Genomic DNA, 23844 nt, shown 5'->3' with positions numbered 1-23844 from the left:
CACTGGCAAGTTTTATATCGGGAACGCTGCAAAACCAGCTATGCGTTGTTTGGGTTTCTGTTGGACAAATCAGTGCACCGGACCCTACTGGCAGTGTGAAGTATTCTACACCTTTAGTGAAACCCTAGCCCGTACTGCAGAAAAACTTCACTTTCATCTTCGGATTCATCACTATCGTCGCACTGCTCGCAATTCCTTTCCATTTACGATTACAAGTTAATTAGTGCTACATCGCTGGCTTGCGCAATACGACAAACAGAAAAAAAATGATTCAGGAGCCCTCGTTCTATAGGGAAAATTGGAGCAAGCGAAGCTTCGCGTCTGCATGCCTGATATACTACTTTTCTTTCTTTCTTTCTATCACATTGCGCAACGCCCCCTCCTAACTTCTTCCTTCCTCCATGCCGGGAATCGGACCTTCATCCAGCAGCGCAACACTTCAGTTGCTACGGGCAACAACGACGTTCATGCCAGGTAACAACGAAATGTGGCAACGTGAAATGGCAAGTCACTTCGATAAGACATCACATTGCCGTATCAGAAACGGCTGATCGCCAAGTCCACTAACGAGAGAGCATCACTTAATGGAAAAACGGCGCACACAAATGCGCTTGTGACCGGCGCATCTTCGAGGGCCGCATTTTTGTACGCTCGCCGGCGCCGGCTTTCTCGCGGGCGACGCCGCCACCGAAATCTGTGATTAATAGAAGCTTCGCTTAAAAACAAAGCGCACGCTGTAAGAAACCAGCGCAGACAATCGCATGGTGTCTTGTGCCGCCTATACCTCCAATTGAGCCTTTTCGCTCGTGTTTGCCATAATGAAGACGCTGTGCCACCCACGCAGACTTAGTTCAATTTCAGCCCTCCTAGCATTTAGAGTGAACGCTCCTCTTGCGGCAATCCTGATATATATCGAGAATTACCTGTTCTTTTAGACAAAGTATCGGAGCGTTCGCCGAACATTTCTTGTGAATTGCCCGACCTGTTTCTCTCTCTCTCTCTCTCTGTATTTGTTTTTTTAGTAGGTAATCTATCCCTATGGCCGAACACCGCTAGGTGCGCTACCTCACGTTGGCTGCTCGTTGGTTGGTTGTTCCTAGAGGAATGGCACAACCCACCACGGGGGATCGGCCACGACTCGTGCGGCAGTAGGATTTGTGAATGAGAAAAAAAAAGGGGGGGGGGGATAATTCTAAAGAGATAATATGATAATTTGTAGGTAAGCGAAAATAAAATTTATTTGTGTTTCCGGTTTCCGAATTGGATGCTAAAGAGATAGAAGAAAAAAATAATCAAAGGGAGAGAAAGAGTGAGTTAAATAAAAGAATTAAATAAATAATTAACGATAAATGAAATAAATCAAATAAGTATGTGCTAGAAACATTAGCATGGCAGTCGTTTTGATTCTTTTATATAGTTAAATACCGCCTCACACATGCCCTGTTGCAGTGAGCCAGTACCGACGCCCCCAGGGAGAGTATATATAATGCCGTTACGGAAAGCTGAAGCCCAAGTTTTCGGAAAGGAGGCTTGAGAAATCTTTGCCTTAGATGTTGATATCTGCAACATTCTGGGAAAAATGCTCTATGGTTTCTGCTTGCGAACAATAACAGCATTGAGGGGAAGGAACAAAGTCAGGCCTGTGTAAATAAAAATTTAAAGTACGCGCCCGCAATTCATTGTCCCAGTGATTTCATTTCTCTTATTCGTTTATGTTTCGTTCACAGTGATGAAATGTACGTATTCGTTTGTAAAATTTTGTTAGCCAATTCAACTGCTCGTTTTAAGCTAAAGGGACACTAAAGCGAAACAATGAATCGGCTTAACGAAACAAGGAGGATTTATCGCACATATTCCTCGCAAATGAATCGGTTTAGATTGATAAATTGCACTCTAAGAACTCTCATGTCGTTAATTTCACCATCATAGGTTTATTAATATAGGAGAAAATCAGTCAATTTTTCATTTTAAATATAGCGCCGAAAACTGCACTCGTGACGTCACGAATTTCAAAGTATGTTTTTCGTACTTTGGCGACACTTGCTCAAGGAAATTTCCCGAAACTTGGCGTGTTTAGTCTATGGCCCATTCAGAGGGCAATGTACTTCATTCTTTACCGATTAGGAACTCCATAGCACCTAGTAGATACCGTCAAAATCTATGACGTCACAGCGATTGGTGCGACAACTTCAAGGCCGCGTTGCCACCGGCATATTCGTAGTACGCGTTTCCTCGCTTACCAAGCGTCTTCTCGCGGCAGACGTGGTGATTTTGGAATTGTGAAACAGTAACTTACTAATATGAGAAACATCGTTTCGTCTCTTTAGTGTTCCTTTAATCAAATCGAGACGAAGTTTTCGAGCATACTGCCTGCAAGTACTTGGAAGGTTCCCTGCCTCACTGCTCGTCCGACTAACCGAAACCACGCGAAGGCAAATAGTGCGTTTTTCCGCGCAACGCTGACATCGAGAACGGCCCGGGATCTGGCAACGTACCTTTCTAATGTCCACGTCTTCAATCCCGTTGTGGACGAATGCAATCCGCGAACAACGCGCACATATTCCTGTCGAACACACCGGTCTCGCCGAAACACTCCAATCTCGCCACCGGAGTCGTCGTTCTCATCGTCGCGCAGTCTTCGAACTTCGCCGTCAAAACCCGAGCCACGTCTCCCGACGGCAGCCGGCTTTCTCATCGAACCCGCGGCTGAGGAGAAAATGCGTGCCCGCCAGCATAGGACAGGAAAGGAAAAAAAAATCGTTGCTCGGGCTTAGCGCTCTTAAGACAGTGTGTAGTGGGAGGAGTGTTTCTTAGCCTCCTTCGTAAGAACAAAAAAAAAAAAAAGCGAAAGCGTAAGGACGCACAGTAGGGAGAGTCCGGAGGGTGCCCAGTCCGGAGGGGGCTTGGGGGTGCACATTGGAAAGGGGGCGGGGTGGGGTAGTTGGAGGGGAGTGAGACAACATCACGAAAGTTGGGTGAGGGATTAAGATACAGCCTCGGTAATAGGAGAGGAGGAGAGGGATCGCTGTAGTTCAGGCGGAGCGGGCGCGCGTACATGTATCTGCGCCCAAACCAGACGGAAGTTGGGGGGGGGGGGGAGAAGAGAGGGAGCATAGACTCCCCCGCAGTCCCTCCTTCTCTCTCTCTCTCTCTCTCTACCCCACCCACCCCCCGCTACTCTTCCCAGCTGCGCTTCCGCGCTGCGGGCGCAGCTCGGCAGGCTGACTTGAGAGAGGGTGGGGGAGAGGATATCGAAACAGAGAACGTGTACTGTCTTGCGGAGGGAGGAGGTGGGGTGGCGGGGCTTGGAAAGCAAGTCCACGCTCCGGAGCACTTTGTTGTTATTACTGACTGCCGGGCCCCAGACTCCATACGGGACGCAGAAACGCGGCACGCCGAATATGTAAACAGACACGAGGCATGATAGAATAAAGAACAAAAATAGAGTAAGAGGAAGTCGACGGAGAGGGACAAAGCCAGGGCGTCAGAACAAGGAGCATTTGTCAGTGCGGTTCGATACAGCGCGGGCGAGACCCCGTTGCACCGTCGGAAGTCGAGAGCCGGCGGCGAATGAATTTCACTTTCAAATCGACGCGCAGACAGGGTATACCTTGGCAAGATGGTTTATGGGAGCCAAGGGTGGAGCCGTACACGTTCTAAAGGAGCGCTGTCAGCGATGATACCGAGTGTACAAAGACGCGGGCGTATCAATCGATGTTAAAGATTTTTCGGCAATGGAACGTCCGTCCGGCCATGTCTGAGATGTCAAGGACCGAGATATCAATATATATCCGACGATGTGCTTTGAGCCGTGCCCCTTTGGCAGGGAAACCTGGAGTCGTCAGGAAGTGGCGAGGGTAGCAAGTTTGAAAATTTGCCAGTGCAAATCAGTGGCGTAAATCCAGAAAAATCACAAGGGGGGCACACATCTTGTCATGATGGTCATATTGTGTTCATAAATATAGGTTTTACTTTTACTTACGTAAAAACTGAAATCACGTTTTTAAATGAAATAAGAAAACGAGCATGGGCGTTGGCGCCGACATAACGGTATAGGATCGGGAATTCTATATTTACTTTGCATTTCAAACAACAGTATAATAACCATTTGCGGCACGTCAGGCGTAACCCACAGCATTTCAGGAAGCTCGTGCTATACAGTGCCTTTCGAGACGAAAAGCAGCTTCCACTTCGTGTCTTCGAGTTCGTTACACGGAGAGTGCTCTATATACTTAACTGTCAAGCAATTCAAACATGATGATTGACAAGGGGTGTCCCCCCAGTCTGAATACAAGGGGGGTCAGGACACCCCCTCCCCCCCTGTCCCAAGCCACTGGTGCGAATTTGAGACGAAAGAATAGCACGGATGATGTAAAAACATTTTGATGCCGTCTAGAGGGCCGACATGCAGGGCGCTGGTTTTTCGCAATTCTTTTATTACCTGCATTCGATATCCATTTCTATGCGTTACTGTCCTCACCATAGACGCACCAACTATAAGCACAATTTCTTTTACAACAGGGGACGAATAGACTTTTAAGCAAACATTTACTTTCAATTGCAGTTTTTAAAATTTTACTTTCTGGGTGATTTGAGGTTAGGAACGTATGAGTTTTCCAAGCGCCACAAAAAGCCTCGAATCTGGCTCGGATTGAAACGTTATCGAGGATACTCCTACCTCTCCTCGTCACTATTATCATCATCATCAGCAGCGGCAGTATCACCACCATCACTACATCGCCACCATTATCATCCTCGTCAGTCTCGTGTGTGTGTGTGGTTGTGCTTATTTTTCTTTTTTCCCTATTATTTATTTTTTCTCTCTGTCTTTCAGCCCCCTATTGCCCAACCCCAGTGCAGGGCAGCATACCGGATACCACCTTCTGGTTAACCTCCCTGCCTTCCGCTTCTCTTCTACAAAGCTTGTAGTTTGTTCCCATACGTACTGATTTTACTTCGAAACAGATGATGACGACTGCCAACGTTGCGCAAATGGAGCCTTCATAGAATCAAATCTAGATAAAACAGCAATGAAAACGCTGGACACCTCGTGAGACACGACTTCAATTCATTCTAAGCTAGTTCTCATTTAGAACTGAAGCCCGTTCGGTACTTTCATGCATCCTACAGCGCTTACTAATCTTTACTTTCCTTCTACACTTACTCTTCCCCTTGGCGGCACGCGCCCGATGTGTCACCTTCTGGCTACGCCACTGTTGCCGATTATAAATCTTCACTAAATACATTTTCAACAGCGAAGCAGACTTTCGCCTTCAAGTGTTAAAGAGTGCAACATGCCACAATTTGTTTTTTTTTTTGCTTATATGACGTATTTGTGAACATGGGTCCTGTTTTCACCGTTCCATTTCTCCTGTCGTAATTCACAGTCATATGTGGAGTTTTACGTGTCAAAACCACGATATGATTATGAGGCACGCTGTAGTGGAGGGCTCAGGAAGTTTCGACCATCTAGTGGTCTTTAACGTGCAATGACATCGCACAGTACACAGGCCTCCACCATTCCGCCTCCACCGAAATGCGACCGCCTCGGGCAGGATCGAACCCGCGACCTTCGGGTCAGCAGTCGAGCACCTTAACCACTGATCCACTGAAGCGGACGACAGTCACCTTATGGGGCTTCAGCATGAAACTAAGCTTTTTTTTCTATTCAAGTCAATTCACTGCTTTATTAATCTGTCAGTGAAAGAAAAGAGCACTAAAAAAAGAAGCTACTTTTTCCCTTTTTTGAAAGGACTGCGCCTATGTGATCGTTCTGTTACAGAACCATGGCTTCCTAGACGCGCATCCGGTGCTGGTCGCGTGGCGCGTTCTCGATTCGCATTCCCACTTTGCCGGGGAGACAGAGATTACAGTTTCTTCGCACTCACTTCCTGCGTCCTTCCGCCGGCTCTATAGCACACACAGAGACGAGGCGGCGACCGACCCCCACGCTCCAGGCATCTGGAGCTGCGAGTGCTGTCGCCAGCCAACCGTCCAGCCAGCCAGCCATCGAGCATCCTGACAGTGCCGAGATGGCGCACGTGCTCGCGGAGACACGACGACACCGAGGCCTCTTTAACGTCGTCGGAGGAAATTGAGCTGTCTCCTTCGTCCTACAAGCGAACGTCCACCCCCCCCCTTTCTTTTTGTTTTTGTTTCTGCGGGGCTTCGAGCTAGGTTTGGTTTTCCGATTAGAATTCCAAAAGTGACGACAGCTGGAAAAGCCAGAGGCTGTTAGAGCGAAGCAGTATATATATACCTATTGTGGGATACACATTATAAGACGAAAGGGAAAATTACAACCATCCGTTTGTAGCAGGAATCCACAAGGAAATTCATACGGATATCTAAGAAATAAAGCTTCTTAGTTGCTGAAATAGTTGCCGGACCATGACGGACCAGGAGGAAGTTTTCGGCAACTAAGAAACGTCATTTCTGAAAAATCTGTATGGATTTCCTTGTGGCTTCGTGCTACAAACGGATGGTTGTAATTTTCCCTTTATTAACACTTGTCCCAAACTGCGGAAGTGCTATAATATATATATATATATATATACAGTGAAACCTGTGATACGATCACAGCTCGTACGAATTTCGGGGTGATACGAATTTTTCGTTGGTCCCGGCCAAGGCCCATTGGCCTCATTGTAATGGAGTATGGTTGTTGCGAACCGATTTTCACCCAACGACGTTTGATACGAACGTTCGCTACCACCCAGGTTCGAAGGGGTGCGGTCCGCGCTGTCGCGGAAGACGCGCCAAGCACGTGCGAGCGCGGAAACGCAAGCCTGGGCATGCGCGCCACACCGTCAAATCGTCGGAATCACGGTGTAAGAAAAACACTTTTCTTACGGTCAGAATAAAACTTCGGAGACGCGTCACGGCCTCCGAGTGTCGCGGGTCACAACGCACCTGGTTCATTAATTAAATGCGCGCGTACGGGCCGTATATTTATGAGTGCTGGTATGATTGCCGACATCTAAAACCTTAACTGACTATCATTCAGGATTCTTCCTGACACTACCGCAGCCCTGACAAACAATAAATGAAAATATACGCCAGCTTTTCTTCGTAACATGCTAATTTTCCATGCTTTTTGGTGATAAGAATTTCCGATGATACGAATATTTTTGGTAGTCCCGTGAGATTCGTGTCACTGAGGTTTCACTGTGTATATATATATATATATATATATATATATATATATATATATATATATATATATATATATATATATATATGAGCACTAACAGACAATAATGCCAAGGAAAGTATAGGGGATGTTTTTAGTAGTAAATATAAGGTAAATGTGAAGAAAGAAAAGTGGACGAAAAGATAGCTTGCCGCGGGCAGGGACCGAACCTGCGACCTTCGAATAACGCGTCCGATGCTCTACCAACTGAGCTACCGCGGCGGCCATCCCTCCGTCCACTTTATAGGGTATATATGTACATTTAAACGTGGGAGCGTCAGTCAGCGCCGCCAGTAGCCATGACGGCGAGTGTGGAACACTCTTTTTTTGTCTGTTGGCGTCACGTAACACGTGAACTTATTACGAGCTGGCAGCTAACCAATAATCCCTCGCATACCACCTGAAAGCATCAAGTCTGCCAGAACGAGACCCTTGCTATGAATGAAGGAAAGAACTGTTAATTTCTAAGGGCTCGTTTTCTTTGTTATACACAATATTAATGAGCACTAACAGACAATAATGCCAAGGAAAGTATAGGGGATGTCTTTAGTAGTAAATATAAGGTAAATGTGAAGAAAGAAAAGTGGACGAAAAGATAGCTAGCCGCGGGCAGGGACCGAACCTGCGACCTTCGAATAACGCGTCCGATGCTCTACCAACTGAGCTACCGCGGCGGCCATCCCTCCGTCCACTTATAGGGTATATATGTACATTTAAACGTGGGAGCGTCAGTCAGCGCCGCCAGTAGCCATGACGGCGAGTGTGGAACACTCTTTTTTTGCCTGTTGGCGTCACGTAGCACGTGAACTTATTACGAGCTGGCAGCTAACCAATAATCCCTCGCATACCACCTGAAAGCATCAAGTCTGCCAGAACGAGACCCTTGCTATGAATGAAGGAAAGAACTGTTAATTTCTAAGGGCTCGTTTTCTTTGTTATACACAATATTAATGAGCACTAACAGACAATAATGCCAAGGAAAGTATAGGGGATGTTTTTAGTAGTAAATATAAGGTAAATGTGAAGAAAGAAAAGTGGACGAAAAGATAGCTTGCCGCGGGCAGGGACCGAACCTGCGACCTTCGAATAACGCGTCCGATGCTCTACCAACTGAGCTACCGCGGCGGCCATCCCTCCGTCCACTTTATAGGGTATATATGTACATTTAAACGTGGGAGCGTCAGTCAGCGCCGCCAGTAGCCATGACGGCGAGTGTGGAACACTCTTTTTTTGCCTGTTGGCGTCACGTAGCACGTGAACTTATTACGAGCTGGCAGCTAACCAATAATCCCTCGCATACCACCTGAAAGCATCAAGTCTGCCAGAACGAGACCCTTGCTATGAATGAAGGAAAGAACTGTTAATTTCTAAGGGCTCGTTTTCTTGTTATACACAATATTAATGAGCACTAACAGACAATAATGCCAAGGAAAGTATAGGGGATGTTTTTAGTAGTAATATAAGGTAAATGTGAAGAAAGAAAAGTGGACGAAAAGATAGCTTGCCGCGGGCAGGGACCGAACCTGCGACCTTCGAATAACGCGTCCGATGCTCTACCAACTGAGCTACCGCGGCGGCCATCCCTCCGTCCACTTTATAGGGTATATATGTACATTTAAACGTGGGAGCGTCAGTCAGCGCCGCCAGTAGCCATGACGGCGAGTGTGGAACACTCTTTTTTTGCCTGTTGGCGTCACGTAGCACGTGAACTTATTACGAGCTGGCAGCTAACCAATAATCCCTCGCATACCACCTGAAAGCATCAAGTCTGCCAGATCGGACGCGTTATTCGAAGGTCGCAGGTTCGGTCCCTGCCCGCGGCAAGCTATCTTTTCGTCCACTTTTCTTTCTTCACATTTACCTTATATTTACTACTAAAAACATCCCCTATACTTTCCTTGGCATTATTGTCTGTTAGTGCTCATTAATATTGTGTATAACAAAGAAAACGAGCCCTTAGAAATTAACAGTTCTTTCCTTCATTCATAGCAAGGGTCTCGTTCTGGCAGACTTGATGCTTTCAGGTGGTATGCGAGGGATTATTGGTTAGCTGCCAGCTCGTAATAAGTTCACGTGCTACGTGACGCCAACAGGCAAAAAAAGAGTGTTCCACACTCGCCGTCATGGCTACTGGCGGCGCTGACTGACGCTCCCACGTTTAAATGTACATATATACCCTATAAAGTGGACGGAGGGATGGCCGCCGCGGTAGCTCAGTTGGTAGAGCATCGGACGCGTTATGCGAAGGTCGCAGGTTCGGTCCCTGCCCGCGGCAAGCTATCTTTTCGTCCACTTTTCTTTCTTCACATTTACCTTATATTTACTACTAAAAACATCCCCTATACTTTCCTTGGCATTATTGTCTGTTAGTGCTCATTAATATTGTGTATAACAAAGAAAACGAGCCCTTAGAAATTAACAGTTCTTCTTCATTTATATATATATATATATATATATATATATATATATATATATATATATATATATATATATGCATGCCGTTCCACTCGGTGAAGTCGGATGATTAGCGATGCTGTGCAGGGCGCGACACAGAGGTGACACTGAATTTTTATTGAAAGCGCAGAAAGACACAAAATCTTCATGAGACGTACAGGAAGGTAAAAAAGAAGTCCCTTTTAAAGAAGACGATAGTCTTTCTTGGGGAACTTAACCGCAGAAATTTTGGTCTGTCTTTCTGTATGTCTTTCTGTTTGTCGGCACGTCACTCGATTCAGCCACCCGGCCAATGTTGAACCACTTGCCCAAGGGCCAGCCATCTTGAACGGCTGACTAGGTTCATACTTGTGTACATTGTTGATCAAAAAGCAAACATTACGCATATCTGAGGCGCAACATCACTAGGTAAGTATTAGGTGGTGTGTTTCTTTAATAGAAAATACATAGATACGTAATTCTAGAGACCTATAGTTTCTTAAGCTGCACTGAAAATGTGACTATGCTGAAACTTGCCTTCCTCCGTGCCCTCTGCACGAGGTCATTGTTGTGTTTCGGTTTCGGTTCAGTATTGCACTGTACGAAATGCCATGGGGCGCCGCTCTGGCATTCCTATTTTACCCAGGCGACGTGTAAACAAAAGAGTGTGTGGAGAGTACTCGTTGAGTGTTTCGGTGCTTCTGCTTCGGCGCTTCGCGCCAAACCGCGTGTTCGGGCTGGCTGGCGTCTCCGCCGGTCGCGTTGGTCACCGCCGGTCTTCGCCTGCTGCTGCGCCGGGACTACCAGCCCGAAACACACCACTCATGTTTCCCGACGTATTGCCAGATGGCGTCCATATCTCACGCAGCGCCTCTTCTATCGTCTTTAGACGACATTTGCAGCGAAGCACGCAGATACGCGGCCAATTTTTTAATGTAGCCTATGCTCATTCAAAGCAGTAAATTTGATCGACGTGCGTCTTTTTGCCGCGACATGCGGCGTCTTGTCTTGCTTGTAGCGCATGCGCTTGGCGTTTAGTGCACGATCTTGAGAGCCATTTGAGCAGCATGCGTATTTTTGCCGCATTCGCCATTTACCTGTACTTTAGTGCACCAGCGGTGAGTAGTGGGGTTTGCCGAATTTCTGTCACACATACGTTCTTGGTGATTTTTCGTCAACTTTAATTAATTTCATTACGTAATAATTATTAAACTACACCCGCCATGGTGGTCTAGTGGTTATGGTGCTTGAGTGCTGACCCGAAGGTCGCGCGGTCGAATCCCGGCGGCCGCCGCTAAATGCTAGAGGCCATGGTACTTAAATTCAGGCGCGCGTTAAAGAACCCCAGGTGGCCGAAATTTCCGAATCCCTGATTACATGGCCCTCTACCATTCCGCCTCCATCGAAATGCGACCGCCTCGGCCGAGATCCAACCCGCAACTTTCCGGTCAGCAACCGAGCACCGTAACCACTGTACCACAGAGGCGGACACAAGAACTTACGTTCCAACCGAAACCGGAAAGAAGGCGCAAACTCGGGCTCAGCCTCCTCCTCGGGCACGCAGAGCCGGAGAGTATGCTCCGGAATATTCAACATAGCTGCACCCAACTAACTTTCCGGTGGCAGACCACTTTGCCCACGGTTAGTCAGCCCAAACCTGACGCCTCTCATACTATAACCCCAAAATACAGACCACAAGCCGTGCTTGGAAACCGCAAGAACTTCGGCACCCGCGTACGTATACTATACCCATACTTGGAAGAAGCTTCTGAACCCCCCCATCCGCCATGCCATCACCGACCCCCCCCCCTCCCCTCCTTTCTGCATCGTTCCAGCGTGGTGCCCGACGTTTCTTGGCTTTCCGCCTTTCAGCGGGAACGAGAGTTACGTAAACAATAGAAAAGATCAGAACACGGAGACGGGTGCGCACTAGCGATCAAAGATGGCGGCGAAAGCCTTAACTTCGCGGGCAAGCCTGGAAGAAGGGGGTGGCTACGCGTACAAGAAAAGGATGAAGATAAAGGATCGCCGAATAACTTGGACCATACGTTGGGGCACGGCGAGCAAATATTTGCTCGATGCGTGCTCCTCACAGCACAGCCAGTTCAGGCCATACGCCCCCCCCCCCCTCCCCCGCCCCCTTCCCCTTCGCTGCGTTCTCTTAACTCCCTTCATACTCCTCACCCCCCAATCATGACTCCCCCAACGCACGTGCGAGCCACAACGGTTTCGGCATGTGTTCGAGCGAACCCTGGCCGCGCCTCCCGTCCCCCCCTCCTTATTTTTTCTTCTTTCTTTTCTGTTTTTTTTTTTGTTGTTGTTGAAGAGTGGTGATCTGGTCCACAAGCCAAGCAAGGGTTCTTACGTTCTGGTTCCGCTTCGCTGTTCCGTGCGAAGGTAACGGCAACAAACTACGCGCGCAAAGGAACGGAAAAAAATTTGTGATCCCCAGCTGAACCACCTCCGCTGATACGCCCCGAAAGAAAGTGTCGTGGCTGCGGCCCTGATACTCAAAAAAAGAAAAACCTCTACTACCATTGCTACTACTGCACGTTCTAACCAGCCACGATAGTTTAATGGTTATGGTGTTCAACTGCTGACCTCAAAGTCGCGGGATCGAATCCTGACGGCGACGGCCGCATTTCTAGGTAGCCGATATGCTTGAGACCCGTGTACTTAGTTTTACGTGTACGTTGAAGAACACCGGATGATCAAGTTTTCCGGAGCCCTAGGCTCTCTTCCGGCGTCCCTCATAACCTTATCGTGGTTTTGCGACGTAAAACCACAACAATTATTATTGCTCTGCACGTTTTAGCGCATTCTATTCCTTTCACTCGGTCCATGCGCAATTAAGCTGCATATATGATAATCCATGTCTGAAATCATACATGCCTTTATACAGACAAGTTGTTTCAATGAGGTTCCCAACCAGGCAGTAAAACTAAACGCTCAAAGTCTTCAACAATCTTGTATAGGTACACTTTCTTACATATTCGCAGTGAAACACTGTGCCCTGGAGAAGCACTAAACGTGACGGCTGAAAGGAAGTTTTACTTTATTCCTTGCAGTTGCCGCAAGGTGTCGCCCCGCAGTGAAATGCTTCCGACCACCACGGGAGCATACAATGTGGACGTCGCCGTTAACCTTCAGCGCACCAAAGAAGCCGGAGAACTCGCCAGTTTAGGCGAGGAATGGCGCAGTTTTTGCTTGCGAAACGACGTTCTCTTAAAAAACTTCTCGCCAGCCTGAGCCGACTACCTTATGGCTTTACATATATGGCCTTGCGACCAGAAGTCTCGGAGACCCTGCATAGTGACCTGGCAGCTGGACACATCGGTTTTATCCAGCACCTCCACCAGATGTCACGTGGTAGTGACAGTCAAGTGCATGTAAATCAAGCTGGTAAGGATTTATTGGGTGAGCTTGTGCCCCGCAAAAGAAGTAAAACTTAAAATACAAAGACAGCGTCGAGCACAGTCGTCGGTCGTCGAAAATGTGATGGCTGCCGGAACACGTCGCCTTTCGAAAATTCCAGCGCTATCGCTGCTACCTGTGTTCGCTCCACAACAAACTCGACTACGCGTGTCGTACGCGCATTCTGATCGGAACAGCATAAAACTAACGCGAGGTCCCCAAACATTCTTATGTTACCACATAAGAATGTTACCACATAAACATCTTATGGATGGATGGATGCTATGAGCGTCCCTTTTATAACGGGGCGGTGACATGTCTGCCACAGGCTCGAAGGAGAAAAAAAAAAGAAAGAAAAAAAAGAAAAAAAAACTTTCCTTGTTTCATGTTGTCCTAATGCCTTATCTACATTGACTAAATCTATGTTATTATACCAAAAAATATAAATTCACGGTCCATCTCTCTGCCTCTTAAGGCAGAATGACCTTTTTTTTTCCCAATTATTTATTTTTGTACTTTATCTCTACTTTTCTGCCACCAATACTCTAACCGTCTCTTACTGATTTCTATCGCGGGCGTGTTCAGCTTTCCATTGTTGTCCCTAAAACCCAAGGCTTCATGTAGACTCGTGCCCACACGTATACCTGGGTGAATATCGCCACATTCAATCAGTACATGTTCCATCGTTTCCCTTAGTTCCCCCCGCAGCATGTACATTGTTCTTCTTCGTTACTGAATCCTCGCTTTATAACTACGCGTTCTAAGGCAGCCCGACCTTGCTTCAAACAGTAAAGCGCTTCCCCTTGAATTATTATAAAACCTTTCCCTCCTTATTTCGTTTTTTCCTTTTCGGTAGTTACTCAGAGCCGGCTTCTTTTCCATCGCTGTCATCCAATAAGTCCTCTCTGCCTCTCTGACCTTCCGCTTAATGCTCCTTGTTGCCATATCGCCCACACTGCCCGCCGTATATTTACTGGTGAGCCTCCTAGTTCTTTTTCTCCACTGCGTGTCAACGCTTTTTCTATACAAATACTGAAAACCTTCTCTGCCCATCTAACTCTTCTTCATTTCCTCAGCCTCTCTTCGATCTCATTTTGCTCTGCGCTTCCCTCACTTCAAAGCCTGTCCATCCCATATCACCATTTACCGCCTCATTTGTCGTCTTCCCGTGAGCGCCCAACGCGAGGCGGCCCACCGTCCTTTGATTTACATCCATTCCTGATTGCACCTCTGACTTCATGCACACCACTGAGTTCGCAAATGTAAGCCCCGGAACCATCACACCCTTCCACAGCCCTCGAAGCACCTCGTACCTATTGTATCCCTAAAGCTCTGTGCTTCATAATTGCAGCATTCCTCTTTCCCTTGCTACCGATGCTTTCTCTTGTACCTCCATATATCTATCCGCCTCATTTACCCATACTCCGAGGTACTTGTACTCGCTTACCCTCGGTATTTTTTGGCCCTATATTAAGACTGTATGGTCTCCGTGATCATTGAATACCATCAATCCACATTTTGTTGCACTAAATCCTAGTCCTAGAGCCTCACGCTCCCTTCCGCATATATCTGCCAGTCGCTGTATATCATCTTGACTGTCCGCAAATAAGACAATATCATCAGCATAAAATAGACCTGGAAGCTTCTGCTCAACCATCGCTCCGACCTGTTTGTGTGACAAATTAAATACAATGTTGCTACCTTCTAGCGCTTTTTCCATCCTCGCCATGGATGGATGGTGGAACTTTATTAAATATAGTCCTGAGAGACGCGACTAGCGCGCAGTGGGCTTCTCCCACGTTGGGACGGGCAGGCTTAGCCTGACCGCCGCATCGTGGGCTCTCTGGACGGCCCAAAGCTGATCCCCCTTGTTGGGGCTTCTGATGGCGGAGCTCCACTTGGCTGGGTCGGCTTGTTCACTGCCCAGTAACGAGGGGCATCGCCATGTACAGCATGAATAACAGCGGGGACAAAGGACATCCCTGTCTCAGCCCCTTGCTAATTTCAACGCTGTCCTTGCTACATATTCCTTCCCATTCTATACAAACTGTATTTTCTCGGTATATTTCCCTCAAAAGCTGTATACAGTCGTCGCCTATGCCCACTTCCTTCAATATATACCACAAAATTTCCTGATTAACGTTGTCATACGCCCCGGTGATATCTAGATAAGCTACGTATAAGGGCCTGTTTTCTATTTTAGATATTTCTATACACTGGGTAAAAAAACAAACAGATTTTCGTCTAACCGCCTGTCGATTCGAAATCCATTCTGAAGTTCTCCCAAAATATCATTTTGTTCTACCCACGCTTCTATTTTTAATTTTACTGCCTGCATCGCCAACCTGTATAGCACCGATGTAATTGTTAGCGGTCTATACGAGCGAATGTTATCCTTTCCTCCCTTGCCTTTATAGATTAAGTTCTTTCTACTTTTTCGCCAACTGTCTGGTATTTCTCTCTCCTGTAAGCAGTTTTCTACGGCTTTCAGCAGTGCTTCTTTAGTGTTATGTCCGAGTTCGTTAATGAGGCTGACGGGAACCCCATCTAAGCCCGGAGTAGTGCGCTTAGGAATTTTTCCTTCGGCCTTCTTCCAGTTGAAATTATCTAGTACCACATCTTCGTCGGTTGCACTCCTTTGCGTACTTTTACTCACCGGTGGAATCCCCTGAGGGAACTTTTTAAACGAATCGGCTGTTATCTTTCGGATGTAACCTAGCGCTTCATATCCTTCCAATTTATTTCCTCCTTCATCTACTATATGTTGTTGCATTGTGGCACTTGAATCACGGCGATGCAGTTATATAGCAGTATTGCTGTTATATGAAATTTCCCAGTTGAAAATGACAACAGTAGTTGTCATTGGAACAGCAGAAATTACTCTTGTGTAACAAGACTTCTCTGCACTTGCCACAGATTCCTGATGCAGTGCAGACATTTCTGTTATGCAACAGACATATTCTGTCATGACGCCAGAAGGGAATTATGTCGCATGTGAGGTGTTATAACAGAGAGCCGAAGTACTGTAACTAATGTTTGCAGTGCTGTTAAAAAATGTGTTATCACATCAGGTATCGAATTGTAACAACAGAAGTGTCGCTGAAATAACGCGTGGAATTTCTTGTAGCGCAACAGAAATTTGTTCACTAAACAGACCTCCATCAGAGCCTTGCGACAGATAACTGGGTAATAACAATACGCGAAGTCCCGAAATACGACAAAATATCAGTATTTTCTGTCGTCGTATTGTGTTGTGTTTTTCAACTGGGTTATGTTTATTCGAAATTTTCTATAGTAGAGGATATTCATGAGTGAGGAAATGACCATTCTCGTCCATTTCTTAGCATATCTCCTATTGTGGGTCTGATCCGCTAAGGAAAGCAAAAAGCAGCATGCGCAGTTGGCATTACTTCTAATATTCAATGCATATTCCTATTCGCTAGTTTTTGATTTGCAATGTTACCGGTACGCATTTCGCGCTGGCTTATACTGCCACGCCCACTTATTTCTTTATTTTTATGTGATCGGGCTTTCCCACACAAACTCTTATGTTACCACCGCTAGGTGCACGCCGCGGTGGTAACATATAACTGCATCGCCGTGATTCAAGTGCAAACAGTTAAACAACTCGTTTGTTTGTTTGTTTGTTTGTTTGTTTGTTTGTTTGTTTGTTTGTTTGTTTGTTTGTTTGTTTGTTTGTTTGTTTGTTTGTTTGTTTGTTTGTTTGTTTGTTTCCACGAACTGATGGCACATACCCACTCTGGGGGATTGGCCAAGACTGCGTTTACGACACTCTTCGTTTTCTGTCGCCTATCTTTGACTTCTTCCACAGCGCACGCTCTGCCACAAAAGAGGAGAAAGAAAATGTAATGGTATACTTAGCTTTTCGACGTTCAGTTGGCGTCTCATCGTTACTGCTATCTTTAAGTCATTTCAACGAATGTATAAACATGAAACTCCCCATCTCAAAGCCAGCGCGTAGGTCCCCCAGTCTATAAGGATGTCATCATCGTCATCATCTCAGATTCGCTCACCGCGCTCCGGAAGTCTCAACGAGTGCCCCTGGATCGGAGTTCCCGAGAACCTGCCGTAAGTGTCCTACTGGTCGCTTCAGCCGCTTCCCTTACTGAGGTGCGATGCGCACAACAGCACAGCCTCTCGCGACCAGAGCAGCTGTTAACGTAAATGTCGGTTTTTATATTATTCTCCGGCAACTGATCAGTATTGCCCTTCAATAACTGAAATGCTCAGCATAGATACCTGAGGCCTCTGTCGTTTGTGTTGTCTCACTAGTTCCTATCGTATACATTGGGCAGGGAGGAAGAGTACAGCGACCCAAATTTAACTAGCCTGAGCGAGCGGCGACTTTTCTGCCCTTCAGCGCCATACGACAGAGCCGAGGAGCGAACAGGGCGAAGGTAAGCGCATGCCCACAAAGCTCGCTCCAATAAGAATTTAGCATTACATTGCGCGCGTTGTTCACTGAAGTCGTGTAGTCCATTGCGTGATCAAACTGCTGTTTTGTATGTTCACCCGAATCAGACAACAAGAGAGATTGTGGAAGCTTGGCATATCTCCATATTTCAAGACGCATGTGTTAGTCATCCGTCCATCGCACCGAATAAAGACGAAATTAACTTGCTAAACAAGATGTGATAGTGTACCGGTTCTCTTAATGGTTTTATCGTTTTTACGTAAAGGAATACATGGTACCGTGTTGCTTGTGCGCAGTGATTATGAGGTGCTTCTCGGAATGTATATATGTACTTTCTTATGGAATAAAGGTCAGTTGTTAGCCTGCGCTGGTCCTTGTAAACTTTTTCGTTGAGTCTTCGTGTGTCGTGCGGAAATTTTTTCCTCTATAAAGCTCACTCAGCTGGGTCTGCTAGGGTGTTCCTTCCTAATGAATTAACCCCATATCAGCGCACTTGAGATAAACCGCGTTCTTCGGCTTGTCTCATGTGTGGCGTATCTGTAAATGTTATTTCCTCGATTGCGCGCTCCGACGTTCATCATATAAAATACGAGCAAAACTATTCGCCTACTCCCGCGGCCTGTTCGTCGGAAGTACGCTGATATGGGGCGACGTCTTCAAGAATGAAGAACCTAGCAGACGACGGAACCAGCTGAGTGCGCTTTGTGGGCATGCGCTTACCATCATCCTGTTTTCAACTCGGCTTAGTCGTGTGGCGCTGACGCACAGAAAATTAGCCGCTCACGCAGGCTTGTTAAAGATTTGAGTGAATGTACATTACAATCTTGTCAGCATTGAAGGCAGACTCTACTGCTTATGAGGCTTGGAACAAACGATAGGTGCATTTGTCACGGCGACCTGCGTCGACGAGCCGTCTTCATCGTGCTTTTCGAAATTGTAGCGGTAAGCGAATTTCTCCAGGAAGACGTGAACCATCATCGCGAGTAACTACGAAGAGCTTTGATGCTTTTACTTTAGGGTGCAGAGACTTACAGTAATAGAATCAATCGTCATTAAATGTGGCTTTGTATCAAGTTTTCTTTCAGTGGCTATGACATGTTTGTCTATTCTTGTCTTGTAAGCTCCCACGCAATTTTTGCCTACAGAAACATGAATGACTGTCTTACTGCAGAACGAAAGAAGGCAACTCGCTGTTGCCCTAGAGTGTTATCATACTTGAACGTAAAAGGCTGCGTGAAAATAAGACAGTCACAAGAGAGGGAACGGGGACAAGCTCTTGTACCTGTACCCTTCCTAGTGACTGTCTTTCCTTTCGATCAGCCTTTCCTTTCAAGAAAGATGGAAAAATTTTCGAGGGGCCCGTTTCGTTGTTAGACAGACAACCGTAATAAGTTCAGTGACGAATTCGTTGTTATTCCAGTAATAGAAACGGATCGTGTTTCTCTCACTATGTTTGGTGCACATTAAATGGCACTACATGTGACACCTCTGTTGCCCTCACAACCTCGGTGTTCAGCAACTCGTAGTTCTTTGGCCTCGGTTAGTCGGGACTGTGGCGGTTACGTGCGCAGGATCCTGCAAATCGACACAGGAAGAAGGATGGCACTGCCTCCGTGTTTCCAACGTGACTTCGTCGACGCCAGCAAGCTGCCACAGCCGCTGCCTGCTCCTCCTACACCTGTTACTAAAACGTACACGGACGTCGTCCATTTCGTCAAGCAAAACAAGATGAAGGAGGTGAGTATACCCTGTGGACTGTAACATATCTGTACCTCCACTTGCGAGCTCACCGTTGCTGACCCGAAGATCGTGGGTTCGATCCCGGCCGAAATCGACATCACCGCATTTCGATGGTGGCTAAATGCTAGAGGCCCGTGTACTGTGACATGTCAGTGCACGTTAAAGAACGATAGTCGGAATTTTCCTGAGCCCTATACACTACGGCTTGCCTCATAATCATATCTTGGTATTGGCACGTAAAACCCCAGATATTATTAAGGCAAAAGCCTTAGATCCCTCATCAAACGCGAAAATTAGACGTCGGCGTCGGCGTCCCTCGTCGTCAACACGAGTGATGTAAGAAATCATCATTGCGCGATGAAGTCGCCATATGTCGTCATAATGACGCCATAAGCCGCCAAATTTTATGACGTCACACGACGTGTCGTCACGTGATGACGTCATCACATGTCATCGTCGCTTGGTCAAAAGTGGGTATGTCACGGAGGCAGTGCAAAACCAGGTGACGTGCAGAAAGCTTTCGGAGCGAGTGGGGGGTGGGGTTGGTCGGCACGTAAAACTGATCAATACGTTGACTGAGAAGAAAAAGATGGCTTTCGCATTCGAGTTGTCTTAGGCGAAACCATAAGGGACTCTTGTGAGTTATCCCTTCGTCTGTGTCTCAGTTTTGGCTGAGTATTCAGTAACGCAGCTGGCAGAGGTAGGAAGACGGCTGCAAGGCGTCGCTTGTTTCCGTGAACGCAGGCGAAAGCCTTAGTGCGGACCCAGCACTGGCCCATCGACGACCCAAACAGACGCGAACTCTGGCTGAAGCTGTGCGAGGGGCACACGAAGGAAGCCGTGCCTCACGAATTCTACCACAGCACCGTCACGGAGTCCCTCGGTGGACTGTGGCCTCTGAGCATGCCGGCGTTCGTGGACCCCGTCTTCGACGAGGGCTACCTGCTCTCCGCCGAGGGCCAGAGACGCGCCGAGCGGGTCCTCTTCGTCACTTCCGTCAGCCACCCGTTCGTCACTTACTGCCCGATCCTGCACCCCGTCGCTTCCTTGCTGTTGCACTATTTGCCCGAGGAGCAGGTCGGTTCAAATCAAATGTTTATGTTATATGTACAGATAACAAACACTTGTCAGACATGTAGCCAAAGGCTAGTTGAAGGTCCGATAAAAAGAAAATACATGGGAAATCCTAGCACAGCAGGGAGTAAAAAACGGCACTAGTAATAATTGAATTAAAGAATGTCCTTGTTGAATTCTCAAATCAAAACAAAGTAAGTCAACGTCCTAAGAAGTGGCATACATCAGATTGCCGAAGAACAAGGTTGGAGGTGCATACGGATACAGGAAAAGAGCTATCCCAATTTTAGGAAGTGCGCTATTGTGAATATCTTACGCATGCCCAACAAAAGATGCAGTACAGATATGGAATAAATCTGAAAGATGATACATATCTTCTGATTACAATACGTACAGCAAAACCAGAAAAATATGACTTTTTTGTTACATAATAATACAACAGTATCGCGTTGCAGTAATTAGACAGAATAATCAGTAAAAAAATTCGGCAGATCCCACGTACCGTGGGAGTCGATGTTATGCGAAGCATGCGGCGGGTAGGTGACTATGGCGTTACTTTTTTTACTGAGCGACAAGTTACAAAATGACGCTAAAGATTTGTAGAAATTTTATACGCACACATATATATGTTGAGGAGCCGCATATGTATTATATAACCAGTTGTATACGGTTGGGTAACGCTGCCAATGGCAACGTGGGTATTACCAACACCAGAAGCGGTAAGCTGATATGTAGTGCTTATACGTGTCCCGAGAACGCACGCACGTTTCACGAACCTGTGTCCATGTGTGCAAGAAGTTCTTGATAGTTCTTGAACAAGGGCATTATCACCGTGATCAGTGAGCACCAGTAGCTGTGCATGACTTGTTATAGGATCCGGCCATGATCGTGGTGACAAGGGGGGGCATGTGTAGTGAAGTATGTGGTGTAGTAGAGCTGTTAGAATTCGTGGATGCCTCGGTCATTTCGTCGACAAATTCTCTGTCGACAGAGCCGGCGACGTGTCGGAACTTGAAGCCACCCTTCGCGTTGGTGAGGTATAGGCCGTCGAGGCTGGTAGACCTGGATAGTACTACGTAGACCAACATCAGTGGATGGTATTTGTCGTATTCGTAGACTACCTGGGCGTATGTAGCCTGCGTAGCCTAGTGTACAAAGCGGCTGTCCATCAATCTGGCATCATCCTCGGTCAGCATGACGCCATCGCCCAGCCTCGTAAGAAATCAAGAGGACACTGCGTCGTTCTGGTGGACGAAGTGCACTTTACGGTGCGGTGATCTGGATATCATATGTAACTTTCGTTAATGTATGCCTCCGGTATCGAGCAATGCTTCAATATAGCTTGCTGAATCATAGTAATACAAACGTGTTTATTAGACTGCTATAAAATTGGAGCCAACATTGGAACTACAGACGTTAATCTGATATGACGCCTGTAGGGTAAGAGTACACATAGTAGGAGTATCATGTAGTGTTTATTGCTTTCTTGTAAAATTAGATAGCCAGCACCACAACCACAATTGACGTTGCACCAATAGTGCTCCTGCCTAAGCTGTTTTTCCATACCAGTTTATAGACGTGGCGTGGCTCAGTGGTAGAATACCCGATTGCTACGCAGAATGCTTGGGTTCGATTCCTGCTGGAGTCCTAATTTTTGTTCTTTCCATTCGTTGAGTCAACGCTGCCGATGTTGGTTTTCCTTAAGGCTCTAGCAGTTAGGTTACCAATGTCTGTTCTCGCCGTTCCTGGGTAGATATAAACCGTCAATCACTTGCGGCGCATACCCGTACACCGCGGCCCGTGGTAAACGGGTATGTGCCACACGTGTCTAGTGGAAAGGGTTTGACGACTTACACGACAGGATTTTAAGGTTATTGATGTCATGACCCGGCAATCAGATTCGTCAAATCCTCTTACCCTCCCATGCAAATTTTGGTCTACACCATGTTAAGGAGGCGATCATGAGAGCACCCAGACGTAGGCGGCTAGATAGATAGATAGATAGATAGATAGATAGATAGATAGATAGATAGATACGTAGATAGAAACGCTCAAAGTGCCAGAGGTTCGCTAAGAAATGCTTCGCATTTAAAAATATAACTGATTACCTTGTACAGAACAATCAAAGGCTCCTCTAAGCAGACTTCGTTTTCATCTTCATCACTGTCGTCACCACCATGATGATGATGATTATAATCAGCATCATGAACCTGTTTGGTGCGCTCAAAGAACGGTCCCTCCCACTGGTCTCCACCTTGAAGCGTTCGAGCTAGCTGATTCCATTCCACGCCTCAAGTCACCCCAACTGACTCTGCCGTCTGAGAAGGGATGGGATTTAGGAGTGTTGGTTGCTCATTGCTAAGCAGAATACATAGCGCAAAAACGAACACAGGACAAGAAGGCGACAGGACAGGCGCTAACTTTCAACAAAACTTTATTGCAGATAGGGAGCATGTATACTCACAATATCTGAAACTGCAAAAGAAGAGAGGAATGTACAGGCTGATGTAGCAAACTGGGCTAGTTGGAACATACGCATGACGGCCAGCGCCAACAAGACACGAAACACAGCGCCTGTGTCGTGTACTTTCTTGTGTTTCGTGTCTTGTTTGAGCTGGCCGTCACGAGTACAGGCTACGTAAGAGAGAAAGAGAAGTTTCATGTGTGCACTCTGGCGTTCCCGGCTGCGTTTCCAGTTTCTTGGTCAGTTCGTCACTTTCCGTCACTTTCACTGACCATCGGCTATCTGTCCTACACGTTACGTAACCTGCCCACGTCGATTACTAAAGCGCCGTGGGGGTCTAGCGGTTACGGTGCCCGGCTACTGGTCCGAAGGTCGCCGGATCGAATACCGGCCGCAGCGGCAGCATTTCGGCGGAGGCAGATGGCTAGAGACCCGTGTGCTTAGATTTAGGTGCGTTTTAAAGAACCCCAAGTGGTCGAAATTTCTGGACCAATAGTCATATCGCAGTAATTTTGTTCTTTTCTTTTTTTTAGATCTATTCAGGCAACAAAATGCCTCGGTTTCAAGTGCACCAGGCAGATGCTCTCTGCCTGGCAGTGACCCCAGAAGCAAAGTTTGAATGCACGCACTCCGAGAGTGCAGCAACAAAAACTATATCACGATACACTATCACACATGGATTGTGGGGACGTAAAACCCCAACAATTATTATTAGGTCGTTTATTTTCTCTGAATTCCAGCTGCTATATTGGCTGAATCTTATATTTAATGGGCTACATCTTACGTAATATTGTTGAACACTGAATGTCGCCGGAGCCATCGCTTCGAGAAGAGAACATGTTTTTACCAGGGCACAGATGCTGCCCTAACGGACGTGCACTGAGATCGATGACTTGATCAACTGGTTAGCGCGATTGCTAGCTTTATACAATTGCAGCATAGCTTCGTTAGGCGGCTGTGTTTAGACACTAAACCTAACGCAGCATCAGGCATGCGCTTGGTTTTAAAGCGAAGCTGTCTTAGCCTACCCTGTGCTGCCCTCGTCGTCGTCGTCGTTAGCAGTAATAGTAGCAGTAGTAATATTAGTAGAAG

At 46.8% G+C, this 23844-nt stretch overlaps 1 protein-coding gene across 1 annotated transcript in view; it reads left to right on the top strand.

Moving 5' to 3' along the window:
- Positions 1-23844, top strand: part of LOC119379083 (substance-K receptor) — a 441935-nt gene that overhangs the window by 277568 nt on the left and 140523 nt on the right. The gene's annotated exons all lie outside the window — the stretch shown is intronic.

This window comes from Rhipicephalus sanguineus, chromosome 1 (genome assembly GCF_013339695.2).
Source record: "Rhipicephalus sanguineus isolate Rsan-2018 chromosome 1, BIME_Rsan_1.4, whole genome shotgun sequence".
NCBI classification, from domain to species: domain Eukaryota; kingdom Metazoa; phylum Arthropoda; class Arachnida; order Ixodida; family Ixodidae; genus Rhipicephalus; species Rhipicephalus sanguineus.
Note: the sequence above shows the minus strand (reverse complement) of the source record. Positions and strands in the feature narration are given on the sequence as shown.